The sequence below is a fragment of the Cervus elaphus genome, chromosome 15 (assembly GCF_910594005.1).
Source record: "Cervus elaphus chromosome 15, mCerEla1.1, whole genome shotgun sequence".
Classification (NCBI taxonomy): domain Eukaryota; kingdom Metazoa; phylum Chordata; class Mammalia; order Artiodactyla; family Cervidae; genus Cervus; species Cervus elaphus.
In genome coordinates this window covers 49,160,648-49,172,892 of record NC_057829.1, presented here as the reverse complement: position 1 = coordinate 49,172,892, position 12,245 = coordinate 49,160,648, and the positions used below count along the sequence as shown (strand labels likewise).

Genomic DNA, 12,245 nt, shown 5'->3' with positions numbered 1-12,245 from the left:
AAGCATCATATATTGATAAATATAGATTACTGCATTTAATTCTCCTAATGTTCTTATGAATAAATATCATTGGTTCCATTCTACAAATGACAAAACTGTGGCTTATGGATTATAACTTGCTTAGAATTATGAAAGAAATAAAAATCTGTGCCTCAATTATTAGTATAATGCCTACATAAAACTACTTAATAAATTTGAGAGATTAATTCATGTTAGAATAAATTAATGCAAGCAACTGAGGTTTAAAACTAAACATATTCCAAACCCCAAACAGAATAAAGTTTAGTAACCATAAAGCAACTGCAAAGGGCTCTTCAATATTAGAATACAGTCTCTAAATGATAATAGAATTGTTGATGCAATAATAAGCCTTTTGCAATTGGAAATTTTAAGTTATATTAAATAACTTTGCATTAAATAAAATAAGTAAATTTTGAGTGGCTATTCTTCGAAGGAGTGTTATGAGAATTAATATAATCTAAAACTTAATTGAAATAGAAATTATGACATCTCATTATCAAATACTGTACATTTTGTACTACATAGCTCTATCTCATTGTTCCTCACACAAATTGGAATAAATCTTAGAAACCATAAAATGTTACATAACTATGCACCAAATGGCTGCTAAGGAAAGGAAGGAAAACAAGAGACTTGGCTGCATTATGAGTGAGGGACACAATAATCAACTAATATTCACAAAGCCTGGGATGGAATATGATGTATTTGAACAGCATATAAGCAGATGTACATCCACCTTTACAAACACTGGGGAAGCAAGTGGGTTGGGTTTGCTGGACACTTTTGCCTTGTTTGAAATGATAAAGCCCAAGATGTGAAGTCAAGTTTATAACCATGCACCCTATGAATGCCAGACTTTCCAGCAGGGTTTGTCCCTCTGATTCATCAAAACACAAATGTCCCTGGGAAGGCATTACTTCTGAAGTTTGAAGCCTGAGAAAAGATGAGGAACTGCAGGAGTGTCTGAAGAGGAGAAAAATACTGTAAAATAGTTGAAAAGCTTACATACACATATTTTCTTCTACTTTTATATCTTTCATAGAATTTGTCTTACAAATTATTGACAAATTAGTCAAGCTGGTCATCTTAGTGAAAACAAACAAACAACAATATTGTCAACTCCCCCACAAAAAAACAACCTAACAAAAAATACTCTGTTTTCTCTTAAATCACTGCTTAAGTAAATAGAAAAATAAAATCTGGTAACATCAGTAGGTCTTATTTCATTAAATCAACACTATTAAACATTTCAGTGACTTTTTCTTATGTGGAGATTTTTATGTAATTTAAATGATTCTCATTCAAGGTGTGTTTTTATCTATCCCAATATTTGAAAGGTTTATTATGAAAGAATGATTCAATTTGATTAATGTGGCTGTGTATGCATATGTGTGGAGGGACAGGGGATATTAAGTATGTACTGTTCCATGTATGTCCAGCTACTGAACTGATATCTCCACTAGGACTTACATATCACAAGTTTATTATTTTATAGGTCTATAAAACAGAAGTTCAATAAGCATCTCATCTGGCTAAAATCAAGGTATGCATAGGGCTGTGTTCCTTTCTGGAGGCTGTAGGCAAAGATCCATTTCTTTGCTCATTCCAGTTATTGACAGATTACAGTTCCTTGAGGTTGTAGGATTGAGATCCCCACTTCCTTTTTACTTGTCATGCAAGGACTATTCCCAATTTCTAAGACCAACCACAAACCTTGGTTCTTGTCTCATGGTATACTTTTTCCGTCTTCAAAGCTAGCAACAGTGGGTTAAGTCCCCCTCACATGTTCTGAATTTCTCCTTCTATTTTATCTCCCTGATCCACTCTGCTACCATCTTTGTTCACTATTAAACAGTTTTGATGACTACAGTGAGCCCACCTGGACATCTAGGATAATCCTCCCATCTCAAGTTCCTAAACCTCATTACATCTGCAAAATTTCTTTTGCTGCTTAAGGTAACATATTCACACGTGGGATGTGTTGGGAATCATAACTCTGTCTGCTCTAGAATCAGAAATTTAACATGTCCTTAACTAAACCCTTGATTATATTTGCCCAAATCTTTTTCATATCTAATTCCCTTATTTCAGTAAATGATTCTTCCACTGACCCAATAGATTACATAAAAACAAAGAAGATATTCCTGAGATCTCCTTCTATCTTCTGTGATTCATTTATTCAATAATTTCAGAAAAGCATATTTAATGTGATGTATGAGGCTCAGCTTCAAGTTACAATGGTGTATTAGGTAACAAGGTCCAATATATCATGGAATTTACAGAGAAAATTCCTATTCTATTTGTAATATGCTGTTTACACCTGTATACAGTATCTCAATCCTAACCACTTTGGCCCAAATTATCATCAACTGTGGCTTAGATTACTAGATTACTTGTTAATTATTTTCTTTTTCAGTTATTTCATTTCAGAGAGGTCTTCTATAAAAGAAAAATGACATTATTTATCTTAATGTCCTTTAATGATTTCAACTGTGTTCAGCAACATTCAAACAGTTAACATCGTCAAGACGTCGCCTATTGAATGCTACTTTCACTATGTTCTGGAATAATGCAAATCTCTCCAACCTCCAAATTTCTCTAAAGTCTCTGCCTAGTGGGGGCTTCTGCTATTATTTGCCAGGCTAATGCCCACTCATTTTTCAAAAGTCAATTTAAACATCACTTTCTCAAAGCAGTCTTCTCTGAATCATGACATATAAATGAGACCCTTCTGTTATACATGCCAATAACTCCATATAACTGTACTTTATATCATATTTAATAATTTTAAATTATATATTTATTTCTAAGATACACAAATGAATTGCATTTATTAACATATATAAATAAAGATATTACTGTTGTTCATTGTTCAGTCTGCCAGCCATATCCAACTTTTTGCGACCCCATGGACTGCAGCATACCAGGCTTCCCTGTCCTTCACTATCTCCCAGAGTTTGCTCAAAGTCATGTCCATTGAGTCAGTGATACCATCCAGCCATCTCTGTTGCTCCCTTCTCCTCCTGTCTTCAATCTTTCCCAGCATCACAGTCTTTTCCAATGAGTCTGTTCTTCGCATCAAGTGGCCAAAGTATTGGAACTTCAGCTTCAGCATCAGTCCTTCCAATGAATATTCAGGATTGATTTCCTCTAGGATTGACTGGTTTGATCTCCTTGCTATCCAAGGGATTCTCAAGAGTCTTCTCCAACACCACAGTTCAAAATTATCTATTCTTTGACTCTTAGTCTTCTTTATGGTCCAACTCTCACATCCACACATGACTACTGGAAAAACCATAGCTTCAACTATACAGACTTTTGTTGGAAAAGTGATTTCTCTAATTTTTAATACACTATCTAGGTTTGTGATAGCTTTTCTCCCAAGGAGCAAGTGTCTTTTAATTTTGTAGCTGCAGTCACCATCTGCAGTGATTTTGGAGCCCAAGAAAAAGAAGTCTGTCACTGTTGCCATTTTTTCCCCATCTATTTGCCATGAAGTGACAGGACTAGATGCCATGATCTTCGGATTTTGAGTGTTGAGTTTTAAGCCAGCTTAATGAATATGCTACTACTGCTATTTATTAACATATAGCTATATAATTCTTAAAATATATATTTAATCATTATGCATCTATTGCTTGGTTCTATTTTGATTTATATCTCTTCCATTATCAGCCTCTATGCTTTTAATTAAGAATACCAAAACAAACACTGTAGAATTATCAGAATTTCATCTGGGACTCTGATTACCTTGGTAGAACTAATGAATCCAGGTCGAAACTGGAAAGTATCATTTTTAAAAACTACAAAGTAGTATTTTGTTATGATTTAAATGAGTGTGATGATAAGTAAATAGCTTTGTATTTTTAATATTTTGTAGAATGACAAAGAGGGCCTATGTAGTTTAAGACCGAGAACAACCTTGATATATAAAATGATTGCTACATTGTAGAAGTGCTGATTAGTTTCAGTGTTTCCAGTATATATATTTTTTATATCATTAACTTTGGTGTGTTCCCTCTAGGTATCAGATATCTCAACGATAAAATAAAAGATGTGAAATCAAATAGCAATTTTGAATCTCTTTTCCTACCATTATACATGTCAGAGATGAAATTCACAAATGTGGCACAGATCATCAATTATAATATGAATAAAATAGATGATAGTTATTGCATAATTCTCTGTAATCTAGTTGCAAAGTCATTTGTCTGTTTCACTGAATAAAATATATAAAAATTTAAGTGAATTGTCATTGCCATAGATAATATAAGCCAATAACTAGTATTAGAATAATGCAGATGTGTACCTACACTGGTAACAAATGACTCGGAAAAGACCTCGCATTTGATTATTCAACTCATGTTTGAAAACCACTGGGCTAGCGGATTGTTAAAGGAAACTTGCTCCAACAAGAGACTGAGATTTAAAAAAAAAAAAGTTTATTTCAGAATGAACCACCTACAGTGCTTGCATCATGTTGATATTTCCCAAGTCAGTGCATTAATCATATTTTCCCTTGTGAATTTTCCAATGTTCAGAGAACTGTTGCATTGAAAGGTCCTTTTTTATTAAGGATTGTGGAATGGTAACTTACTTTCTCCAGGATTCAACTTGCCAAAAGGAAGGACATTTTAGCAAGAAAATTGTCCTTTCTCTGCTCCCTTATTCAGTCATGAGTGGTGAATTTGATAGAAAGAATTGGGTAAACACACTGACTTCTTTTAACATAACATCTGATGTTTATAAGGATGTCATATGAGTTGTTTGTTTTGCTATATGAGCTCTCTCCCTAAGACTAAGACCTACAATTTCAGTTCTGTCTGAGGCTGTGTAGTTACCTTTAATTGTGGGGTAGCATTTACTAACCCATTTGGCTCTCATTACTAAACCTCTTTCCCCTCAATATCAATTTCACCTATTTGCCAGAATTTCATGTCTCTTTCTGAATTTTTTTGAACCTGGGGAAGGTATAGGATGTTATCTATTTATAATTCCAAATCCTTGGAAACATCAACACCACAGTTTCCAAACAAATTTAATCATAGATTTTTTTCATTGTTATTTGTTTAGAAAAATATTTGCTAATATCTTGAGGGACATATAGTTTGTTAAATACTGTTGTAATACACTGAGCAACACTGGGAATAAGGCCTCTTTTTAATAATCTGTCCATGACATTTTCACATAATATTTCCACTTTATACTGTTTGTTCCCCATGATCGATCACTTGAAAATAACCATCTTAAATTTATAGAACTAGTGGTTCCCACTTTCTACCACGTTGGGGTCCTTAACAGAGTCCACAGTAAGACAATAAATGGCAAGCAAAAGAAATCAGAAAAATATATTCTTTCAAAAGGTTCAACGAGAGATTTTTTAATGGCTTAAATTGATAGGAAAGGCCATGGAGGGAGAAGCAAATATTGAATTTTTGTTATGGCTGTGGTAAACTAACTCTAGGTGCTACATTTCATGGAATGTTAGCTTTGTGCCAGGATTTTTCTAAAGGAAAAATTGAGGAGAGATGGAGAGAGCAAGGGAGATCTTTGTTAAAATAAATAAATTTGGGAAATTGGGATTAAAGAAAAATTTTAAAGTTTTCATTACTTCCGAACTTTTCATGTGCCATTATTTCAATGAGGAAGGCAAAGTTCTCAAGGGGAGTAATCTATGCACCAGATTTAAAAATCCCAAGTAACAGAAATCTTTTCAACATGTTGACTGAACTATAGAAAGAAGTCCAGACTCCTATGCATGAGTTAATGTCAACCTACATTTTCAGCCTTCTCTTACTATTTACTGTCCTGTATAAACTTTCTGCTCAAGTCTAATCAATTTTCTACATTTCCTTACAACTCAGAATACACTTTTTGACATTTCCTTTAAGACTTGCCATGATGATTCTTTATTCACTTCTGAAATTCCAATCCTTAATCCAGTCTTCAAATTCCAACCCCAGTTCAATCTCTCCTATGAAAATGTCTAGCATTTACAGATAGATCATTTTATACATCAGAATTCTAGGCTTGACAAATACTTCTTCACATTACTTATTATTTACACCTTTTCCCCACAACCGTAAGTCCTCTGAGAAGAGAAGCAAATCTCATAACTTTATTTATTGAATTTTTCAAATTTACAGAAATCCTTATCTTACAGTGGGATAATTTGTCGAGAGAAAATATTCAAACACATATTCAATAGGGATACTAAAAATAAATATTAGATGAAGCATTTTTATTAACAGGGTTTCATAATTTCATCAACTTATGTATAAAATGTTAATAATACATTCAAAGTCAAACACACACATACACACACATTCTGATACACATTTGCTACAACCTAATTCACTGAAGGACTAGTTTCCATGAAAAGAAGTATATTTTATGCTCATGGAATGAAAGACCAACAATCAATAAGAAAATGCTCTAAAAAATTTAAAGTAACTGAGTAACACATCTAATAGAGACAAAGGAACTAGAACACTTATAAAATGCAGGATTATTTGCTTCCTTTTCTGACTCCTAATTAATTGAGAAGCATAAATAAAGTCATGGAAGCTAAATAATATGGGATGGCTAAGCTAAGTAGTTTCATTTATTTACTATTATAGATGAGTATGTAGATGTTAGAAAAGGTAAGCAAACATAAAATTCCCTATTATCAGCAATACTGTCAAGAAGTCTGCATTGATGTTTAATATCTAACCAAGGAACTCAGTGTGTGATGATGCAATGAAACCATTCATCTTCCCAGAAATCAATTAGAAGTTAATTAAAATTGTTAATAAGAAAAATCACACATCTCTTTTCATCTTGTACTACCTCAAAGAAATAAACAGTAATAGCTGCAACTTTATAATCATCTCTCCATGGTTAACACATTTTGTAATATACACCTTACTACAGGACCTGATTTGCAGCTACTTATTTGTGAATGCATATTGCTGGGACATCAGCTGATAGTTTGCAGTCAAATAAAGATTTCATTGGACAAAACTTTGAATATATGCTAGAAAAACTTTTGAATAGCCTTAATCACTGAAGTCAAAGTTAAGAGTCAGCCAGTTAACATTGCAGTCAGCCAAATAATTACCTAATAAGGACAACACATCATGCACAAGGGCTTTTATTGACTATACCATTTTATAGTACATCATTTAAAAAGGAAGCTGGAAAATATATTTCTTACACATTATATCTATGCCTTTTGCTGCTTCATTATATTTTAGAGAAGTCTATCATACATGCTTTCTCATCGATAAAGGTGGAAACCCATACTGGGATACCTACACTGGGAATTACAAATTCTATAGAGATGTAAAAGCATGTCTTTATGGGTACAATGTACTGGGATAAGACCTTGAAGGAGAGCATGAGGCCTGCCCGCCTTCCATTGAAAACTCCCTGCCTAGATTACTTATGCATTTTCAATGATTCATTCATATTTAAAATGTTTTATATTCATACCCATTTGGATTATTTAGATATAAAATGATTTTTGTTTATTTTCATAAAAGTCAGGTCTATATAAAGAACTTTGAGGACAAACAGAAAATATAGCTATGAGAAAGGTGTGAACTGCCATGTAGCACCTCATCAGCCCAGTGCAAAACTCAGAGGGAGCTTAGCTCTAGTTTTTGCTTGTCCTTCACTGCAATTTTTGAGGCTGTGCGCTTCTCTCTCACCTCGAAGCCGGAGCCATAAAAGTTGTTGAGCAGGGAGGTCAGAAGAAGTTGGGCAGTGCATCCATAATGACATTACTAATGGAAGTACATTTTTAAAATTATCTACGAACTTCAAAGAGACATAAAATAGTTGTTATCTTTATTTCTTTAAAGAAGCTGAGTTATTTCAAGGGATGTGATTATCAGTGTAAAAGGGGAAAAGCAATTTACTGACTCATGATACTGGTAAATGTGTCCTCTCTCCATACCTATTCATTATTGAACAATGGCAACCAGACTTACTAGCTAGAAGGTAACAAGTGTACTTGAGCTCAAATCACTAAAAATATAAGGAGAGTAAATAGTTTTTTTCTTTTTTTTTTATCAAATACTGAAACTGTCACATATTTAATCCTTAGGAGTCTAGAAAACCCATATGTAAACTAGAGATTCCTTAAGGGCTTAAGCTCTAGGTTAAAAGCCCAGCTCTTTCCCATACTAATAATATGTCCTTGGGTGAGTCAGTCACTCTAAGCTTCCATAATTCATTTGTAAAAGTATGATGATAGTATTTATCTCACGACCTACTATGAGGATGGAACAAATTTAATAGCATGCTTAGATCATCAGGTATGTTTATTGAGGTTTTCAACACCTACTTAGAAGCTATTATAAAGCTCAATTTTTGTCTAAAGTTCTTCATTTTTTTAAATTAGAATAAAGTAGTCTAATTTTATTCAGTTTATATATACTTCATTTCACTTAAGATCACGTTTAACTCTGGTACAGTAAGTCTATTAGGCTCTTTTGTGGCTCAACAGTAAAAAATCTGCCTACAAGGTGTAATGCAGGAGACCTGGGTTGGAGACCTGGGTTGGAAAGATCCCGTGGAGAAAGAAATGGCAACCTACTCCAGTATTCTTGCCTGGAGAATCCCACGGACAGAGAAGCCTGGTGGGTTACAGGCCATAGGGTCACACAGAGTTGGACACGACTGAAGTGACTAAGCTTCAGCAGCAGCAGCAGCAGTGTGTCTATTAAGTTCCATTGCTTTGTTTTTGTCAAGATCTGAGAATTTGGGTGCCTGTATTAATTATAGAAATAATATGTGAAAAATCTTAAAACCTGTCCATGTTGTGTTTTTAGTGTAACAAATAAAAATATGAGGAAAACTTGTATGATGAAATTACATATAACAAAAAGGAAAGCACACTTTAGCTATTACAAGAAACAATAATGAAGATTTAAGACACTTGAGGCATAAATTCAGGTAGTATTGGACATATGATAGAGAAACTTCTATGAAAAATTACACCTGATCATTTTATGGATATTGTCACATTGAGAAATGTTTGCTACATCTCGCCTGAGAAAAATACTGAATTTTTGAAAAATCAAAAATGTATAACATTTGAAAGTAGAAGAGAAGGCAACTTCCAGTTGCATTTTAAAGTAATTTCATCATGGGTTGGGAAACAAATGTATGTCAACAGGTGAGTGGTCAGGAACTGATCATAAATTGTGAGGCTCTTAAGATCATTATAGTGAGAACTGAAAGGGATATAAGAATTATTTCACACTAAACATTTCTTAACTTGTCATAACTACTGCAGACCATCCTTCCAAATCTGAAAGATAAATTCTACCCAGAGAACTCAGTAAACAGTATTTCCCCACATAAAAGGTTAGACAGCTACCCATATTTTTCTCCAAAGCTCTGTCTTTTTCTAGTGATCTTAAATTCTTTCTATTCTACCAAGGAGCAGACTTCTACTAAACTGTCTTTCAGGGCTTGGACGTTTTTCTAGGATGCCTCTCCTGGTTTCCCCAAATCAAGACATTGTCCTTCCACTAACGCTCCTTGCCATTTTGTTTTCATCTAGTTCAACAATATAATGTAGCTGCCAGCTCACCTGCTTGTCTTCTACACTACACTTTCTGCAAATTGAGGACAAGAAAAATGCATTACTCATAGCTTAACTTCTAATGCCTTTTCTGTATTAAGGTTCAGTGAGTATTTGCTGAATAAATACTTCATTAAGGACTGCTTCTTATGAAGCAGTAACTGCCTTAAATAAAAATTTTGTTGAATTCACTAATGATAGCCAAAACAATCATTTCTAGTTTACACAATAAATTACATTTTATTATAACACTCAAGGCTCTATGTGATCTTTTTGTAACCTATCCTTATACACCTACCTCTCACAACTAACTCTCTGGCATAAACTCTAGGTTGTAGTCAAAAGAGTTTATTTATTATGCCAGACAGCTTTTAAATAACTCCAAAATCTCAGTGGTTTGCTCTCACTGATGTTTCTTTCTCATTCGTGCAGTATCTACCATGAATTCCTTGTAGCTCTGTTGTCTTTACTCAAGGAAGGAGTCTGAAGGAGCAGACTTTACTGGAACATGTCATTCATGTGACTGGGCTTCCCAGGTTGCAGTGGTAAAGAATCTGCCTGCCAATGCAGGAGATGCAGGTTTGATCCCTGGGTTGGAAAGATCCCCTGGTGAAGTAAATGACAACCCACTCCAGCATTCTTGCCTGGAAATTTCCATGGACAGAGGAACCTGATGGGCTACAGACCATGGGGTTGCAAGAGTCAGACATGACTGAGCATGCACACATACATATGTACATTCATGTGACCAAGGGGGAAAAAAGAGATAATAAAGCCACAGCTCTTATTCTGCTTCAGTGTGGAACATATCACCTACAAATCTTATATTATCATGGCTGATGTCATAAGGTGGGGAAGTGGCATACTTTTGGAGTGTGGGGCAGCAAAAACCTGGAAACAATAAGAGTCTAGTAGTACAGTGGTTAGAAATCTACCATTCAATGTAGGAGACACAGGTTCAACTGCTGGTTGGGGAGCTAAGATCCCATGTGCTATGGGGCAACTAGGCCCACATGTTGCAACTAGAGAGCCCACGCACCACAAGTAGAGAGCCCACATGCTTTAGAGTCTGTGCTCCACAAGAGAACCCTGTGTGCCGCAACTAGAGAAACTCCCCCAAGCCACTATAGAAAGCCCATGAGCCACAACAAAAAGATCCAGCAGAGCCAAAAAAAAAAAAACAGTCTACCTGCCTTGTTGTCCTTCAAACACACAATGCTCCCTCTTACTTTCACTTCTAGGCATCTGTATTTAAATTCTATCTAATTCTTCAAAACTTACCTCCAGTTTCACTCAATTTCTTTCTGGGAAACCTCTTCTTTCCATCTAGCCTTCTGATCCCTTTTGCACTCAGCACAAACTACTTTCTGTATCTTTATGTTGTGCAATTAAATATTAGGTCTAAAAGTCATGCTCATCCATTTTTACATAATAAGAGGCATTAATAGGGAAAAAAACCTGTGGAATATCTGGCAACAGAAATTGTGACAGTGTATGAAAAGTGGAAAGTTGGAGCAAGGATAGAAATAAGGAAGGGAAGCAAAAGCTCTAGACAGCAAGTCCATGCAAATAACATGCCTTCCTTGATTGGGGTTATACTTAATGAAATAAATTGTCAAATTAAGCAAACCAGTTTAAGCGGTTACAACATAGTCTAAAGTTCTCTTAATGTTTGAATGTAAATTAACTCCAAGTGGTTTATTAAGTAAGTATTAGGAAGAAGCCTGTACTACAAGTTTTTACTTACTCATTCATCATATATATACACATATATATGATATATATATATTCATTTATTTTACATATATATTATATCATATATATTATTATATATCCCCTAATATATATCCCTTATTATACTAGAAGATATATATACCTTTGTATATATTATTTATATATAGAAAATATATTATTTATTTTATATATTATAAAATATATATTATTATATCCCCTATTATACTACAAGGGCATGGGAAAATTTGGGATTACTCATTCAATGATTTTTATTTTTTCCTAGCCTCCTTATTTGCATTTGATAAATTTGTACTATGGGTTTGGTGTATATAACATCTTTTTGTTGATGGTGCAAGGTCACATTCAAATTGTATTTTGTGTTTGCTCAGCTCTTCTCACTTTACTCCTCCAACATCTTCAGTCCCATATTTTTTCTATGGACAAACATGTTCTAAACCCTAAATCTAAGTGTATTCTGCCAAACTAACTATGCTGTCTGTTCCCTGCTTTTTCTAGCTTGAAGTCCTCCCCCTACTTCACAAACTGATTATTCTAAGCCCACCTGTCACTATGCTCAGAAACATCTAAGTTAAAAGTCTTATCACTATGCTCCTATAGCTCACTGCTCCTTTACTGAAGGCATTATTACTTTTTTTATAGCCCTCACGAAATTAAGAGTTTCTTCAGAGCAGGCTGGCTTGTTCATATCTGAGCCATGCATGTTGTTTGCATTGACAGGCAGTAAATAAACATTTTCTGCAAGTATTTCATCTGAAGCTATTTCCATGATGCCACTGTTACATATCATTCCTACTCTAAGCACTCAATCACATGAACAAAATAAAATTGCATTTAGTATATATATATTTTTTTAAAAAAGGAAAACACAAGCTTTCCTTTTCATATGTGAATT

The 12,245-nt window shown here is 34.2% G+C and overlaps 1 protein-coding gene across 1 annotated transcript in view; it reads right to left on the bottom strand.

Annotated features, from left to right (window-relative positions):
- PCDH15 (protocadherin related 15) overlaps nucleotides 1-12,245 on the bottom strand; it is a 1,264,171-nt gene that overhangs the window by 215,635 nt on the left and 1,036,291 nt on the right. The gene's annotated exons all lie outside the window — the stretch shown is intronic.